The sequence below is a fragment of the Sinohyriopsis cumingii genome, chromosome 18 (assembly GCF_028554795.1).
Source record: "Sinohyriopsis cumingii isolate HCF-2022 chromosome 18, ASM2855479v2, whole genome shotgun sequence".
NCBI classification, from domain to species: domain Eukaryota; kingdom Metazoa; phylum Mollusca; class Bivalvia; order Unionida; family Unionidae; genus Sinohyriopsis; species Sinohyriopsis cumingii.
Window position 1 is genome coordinate 30978815 of NC_142978.1, and position 6000 is coordinate 30984814.

Sequence of the window (6000 nt, forward strand, 5' to 3'; positions counted from 1 at the left end):
TAAGATGTTAGTGTTAGGACTAGTCAGCCTGGTGTTAGGATAATGTGAATAATGTGACTGGGTTTGACATGATGCTAGATGTCTGTAGCATGACGCCCCAGCGCTAGGCATTACTATAAACTGCCACACTGCAGACACCGTAGTGATTTGACTGAAATTTTTTAAAGCTACGTTAAAAATCCAAATCACACACACACACACACACAAGTACCTTAGCAAAATATGAAAACTGCTGTGGTTAAAAGGCTAGTGTTTGCATTTTTGAGGTTCTTGATTTTATTCATTGATGTTATGAGCAAACCGTAGCAGTTATCCACATATATTTCCAAGTCAGGGTATCCTTATTTCACTAGGACAGGGAATAAACCTATTCAGCATTGCTGAATATCACAATGCAAAACAGCACATCTGCACTCAGAGGAACACACTGCAATTTTGGCTCCCGCATGGTCTTCAGCAATATCAAATTTGTTGATTGAGAAAGCACTTCATAATGTTTTAGAACTGACGTAAGACTGACACAACCAAATGTGTCAACAGTACAGATTCTAATTTTTTTCTAACTTTATAACTAGTTGCAAACAATCTATTGGGTAAACATCAATGTGTAGATTGACAAAACATTGGACAGAGTTCAGCAAAATGACCAAGCACATCAGTGGTTATTTTTTCTGTTCCCATTAAATGCCCCTGGATGATGTGCATGTGTCATGACAGTAAGATGAAAAGACAGAAAGTACTGGTTAATAGCTGCAGATCTGCATAAACACTAAGGACTCATTTTAGCGTGTTCTCCAGCTATAGGGGTAAGTGTTACATTTGTATTTTATATATGTGAAGCGTATTCAGTTTTTAATGTCGTATGGTGAAATGATGCCTCTACTACTACGCAGATTTGAAACGTTGTGGACTTTTGAATTACAAGTTTCTATTAGAGTTTAATTTAGTAACATGTATCTATATATGTTAATTCCGAACATATTATTATGACCAGTTTGGTTTTATTGTAGCTGTCTAGGGCTGTCTGTACGTATGTCTGTGCACATGGTGGATCCATGAAGGGTGGGCGTGGCCAATACAAGTGTGCCAACCCAGTTTAGGAGAACTGTGTGCTGTCGGTGTTTATGTGTGTGCGGGTATATCAGGCTATCTGTCTGGCAGTCTGTGTGTCAGTATGGAAGATGATGTAACCATCAAGGCCGTACGAAGACGAAACCGCTAGTTTGTAAACTTGTGCGCATGGTGGATCTATGAAGGGTGTGTACGGCCAAAACAAGTGAGGAAATTCGGGAGAGATGTGTGGTTTGTCAGTGGACACATTTGCAAGTTTTACAAATATTTATCAATTGTACGTTTCAATTGGTTGTTGTTTCACTTGAGTACAGTTGAGTCGTTTTGATTACATAATTTGATTCTTTATTTTGATTACATGAGATCATGTGAATCTCACTTTCATTCCAGGAGATTTTATCTCACTTTCATTACATGATGTTACATAAGATTATTTGAATCTTAGTCATACATGAGAATACATGAATCAATTTTAGTTTACCAATTTGCGAATGTTTTGATAGAGTATTTGAATGAGACATATGTTTGGAGCGTGAAAGAATCACTGCATTATTTATTTATATATATATATATATATATATATATATATATATATATATATATATATATATATATATATATATATATATACACACACTTTTTTTAAATTTTCATCTTTCAGCATTGTGTTGTCATTCGATCCAAGCATCCATTCAGGTCTATTCCGTTACATCATTGTAACCTACGTAACATTTAAGTTTTTGCAGATTTTTTTCTGCAGCTTTTACATTTAGCTCATGACCACATTGGTGTTTTTTTTATTATTTTACGATACTATTATACCTGGAATCATGAAACTTGGCAAGATGATGCATCTTGATGCTATACCCTCATCTTAAAGTTGGCAACTACGACCTGTGTTTCACTGACTTTGGATCGATTTCATGTCTTTATTGTTTTAATCATTAACTAGGTGTTTCTATACATACCTCTTAGTACTACTGTTGTGTATATTTGATTTAATTATGTCTGATTTAATATCTATTTATTTCAATTTAGATGTTTTTCAGTTTTAAATTTTATTTATTTTTAATTACATGCTATGTAAATTTATTCACTGGAGATGATACTTTTTCAGAAAATAGTTTGATCTTGACTGTTCGTTTTATAAACATTACATAAATAAGTTCCATTTTTTAAACAAAAAAATTGATTGGTTGGTGTCAAGGTCATAATGGGACTACGTTATTAAGAAGTAAACAATTTTTTAAAAATTTTATTTCTTAGAGTAAAATGATTGGTTTTCGTCGAGGGTCACACTGGGTGTACGTGTATTAACAAGTAAATAATTTCCACGAGGTTATGGAACCTGATCACGTGACCCCATTTTTGCGTTTTAAAATACGATATAACCTTAAAATGTTAGAGGAAAACCGAGGATCTCAAGCAATGATTATTCATTCTCCTAGAAACTTGTTGAAGTGTTTGTCCAAACATATTGCATGCTACATGTTTTACAGGTTATCAAATAAATCACATCAGCTGATAGGCAGTTAGTGTTTTCACGTACATAAAATAATTATTTCGTATTAGCGCTACTGAAAGAAGTACCTTCTCCTATGTTTGCACATTGAGAGCACCGGCTTCTGTTACATTTAGATGACGAAAATTGTCTTTATTTTTTGCCGGTTTAGTTCCAATTAGAAATTCTTGCTAATGCTTGGGTCTTCTTCCATAAGTGAGAATTGGTTTCGTTTTTTAAAGTGATTTTACGCTGGTTATATTTGATAAATTTAGGAGACTAATATTTATTTATTATACGACCTATATTAGATAATGAAGGACTATATTGTATTGTGAAAGGAACTGTATTTTTCTCTACTTTACATTCTGTTGTGTTTAAAGCCTCCATGTTGAGTAAGATTACGGGCTTGGTTCAGCGCAGAATCAATTATGTGTAGGATGGGGGCCCCGAATGGCCGAGTGGTCTAAAGCGATCTTCGTTACGGATCACTGCCATCTCACCTCTGTCTGCGTGGGTTTGAGTCTCTGATTCGGCTAATGTGGATACGTGAAAAAGCTTGCCAGTAGCTTCTCGTGGGTCGGTGGTTCTTTCCGGGGTTTTCCCGGGTTCTTCCTCCACCATTAATACTGGCCGCCATGTATAGCCTATCGTGTGCTGAAAAATGGCGTTAAACCCTACAACAACATCATGTGTAGGATAATTTCTATTTTGGAAATATGTTTGTAATTTATTCAGCGTATTTTGTAATTGACAATCATCTGAAATAATGCGTCGGTATCTTTTGGCCTGGCTATATGGTATACCATTTTGACATGACACAAGATGACATGAAGAATATTCCACATATTGGTGGATATTAGTTTCCTTGACATGAATATTTGTTGAGGTAGTGTTATCAAATTTTTAAAATGACATTTACATCTAAAAATGGGGGCTCTGAGTGGCCGAGTGGCTTAAAGCTATCACCGTTACGGATCACTGCCATCTCACCTCTGTCTGCTTGAGTTCGAGTTTCGGGTTCGGCTAATGTGGGTATGTGAGAAAGCCTACCGGTAGCTTCTCGTCGGTCGGTGGTTCTTTCCAGGGTTTTTACGGGTTCTTCGTCCACCATTAATACTGGCGGCCATGTATAGCCTATCTTGTGCTGAAAAATGGCGTTAAACCCCATTACAACAACATCTGAAAATGACACATGCGTACTAGATTGCTGTATAAGTAAATTTAATCGTCGGGTGAAAAAAATGATTTAGGCGATCAATACATTTTCAGTTTAGTTGAATGGTTCCAGATCATAAATATGTCATCTAAAAATCTGAACCAAACAGATGGATTAAACTTTTCGTTTTGAAGAAAATCTTTTTCTAAATTACCCATGAAAAGGGAAGCGTATGAAGGAGCCATAGGGCTACCCATTGCCGTACCCATTATTTGGATGTAATTCGTATTATTAAATTATTTTCCAAGATAAGTTTTATTTTGCAAATATCTTCACTAGACAGTGTGCTATTATTAGAAAATATTTGTACGCTTCAATGCCATCTGCATGCGGAATGTATGAAGGACGTGATTTCATTAAAGGTTGTAAAACACTGTCAATACACTTGGACTGGTTTTCAGTCTTTGAATTACAACCTGATATGATGGGTCGTCTTGGATAATTTAAAGGTAAGTTATGGTCAGGATTTTTATGACTTTTGGGTAATATGTAGAATTGAGGTGTACGTATGTTAAGAGGGAATGTAACAAATTCCTCATATACGGAATTATTTCTAGCGATCTCATTAATGCATGTTGAAAATTTCGATTTAATTTCTATTGACGGGTCTTTGTTAATGCTTATAGTAATTTTTTATTTAATTGACGTTCAATTTCTTTAACATAAGCTTGATTCATAATGATAATACTAGTGTTTGATTTATCAACCTTTTTAATCACTATACTGTCGTCATTCATTAGATTATATAAAGACTTAATTTCGTCCTTATAAATATTATTATTATTATGGGGCCCCGAGTGACCGAGTGGTCTAAAGCGCTCACCGTTCCGGATCAATGACATCTCACCTCTGTCTGCTTGTGTTGAGTCCAAGGCTCGGCTAGCGTGGGTACGTGGGAAAGCCTGCCAGTAGCTTCTCGTGGGTCGGTGGTTCTTCCCTGGGTTTTCCAGGGTTCTTCCTCCACCAGTTATACTGGCCGCCATGTATAGCCTATCTTGTGCTGAAAAATGGCGTTAAACCTTAGAACAACAACAACAACAATAAATATTATTATGATATTGCTTTTGATGATTACCAGTTAATATCTCTTTTGTGATCGCGTCAATAAAGAAATCTAAATATGAATCACGTCCACTAGGTGGTGTAAACGATGATTTAATTGTGTTAAAATAACCCTTTTTTTAAATTAAAAAAAAGAATTCGATTTACTCTCTGAATTGTGTATGTTTTATCATTAAAAAAAAATTCTTTTAGTTTTAGGCGTCTAGAAAAATTAAACATTTCTTCAGCTAATTTAATTTTATTGTGACATTTTGGTTGTGGACAAAAATTTTGCCCTTTGCCTAACAGTATATAGACATTATCAGTTAATCGTCTACGTGAGGGATTTAATACTTGTTTCTTTACCTCTCTTAATTTGTTTTCTTCGATTTTTTTCTTTTTTCTACAACTCTACTTTTGAATCTACAGAACCTCCTATTATTTTGTCTTGTGATGTCTGTATTAGCCTTTTGTAAAATCTTTTCCAGGTTTGTCAGTGTTTTTCTCGTGGTCACTGTTTCTGAGACCCCCCCCCCTCCGTTTTACGGCTCCTGAGTATGTCCTGTTTGTTGTGCCCTGGGGAGTCAAGTTTTTTCGCTGTTGTTCATCATGTTGATTCTTATTTGAATTTATAAAATTCCTGTTTATGTTGACTCTTTGGTTTACTGATGTTTTGGGAGGTGCTATATGTGTACTGTGTTTTGGGAGATGCTGTATGTGTACTGTGTTTTGGGAGATACTGTATGTGTACTGTGTTTTGGGACATGCTGTATGTGTACTGTGTTTTGGGAGATGCTGCATGTGTACTATGTTTTGGGAGATGTTGTATGTGTACTGTGTTTTGGGAGATACTGTATGTGTACTGTGTTTTAGGAGATGCTGTATGTGTACTGTGTTTTGGGAGATGTTGTATGTGTACTGTGTTTTGGGAGATACTGTATGTGTACTGTATTTTGGGAGATGCTGTATGTGTACTGTGTTTTGGTAGATGCTGTATGTGTACTGTGCTTTGGGAGATGCTGTATGTGTACTGCGTTTTGGGAGATGCTGTATGTGTACTGTGTTTTGGGAGATGCTGTATGTGTACTGTTTTGGGAGATGCTGTATGTGTACTGTGTTTTGGGAGATGCTGTATGTGTACTGTTTTGGGAGATGCTGTATGTGTACT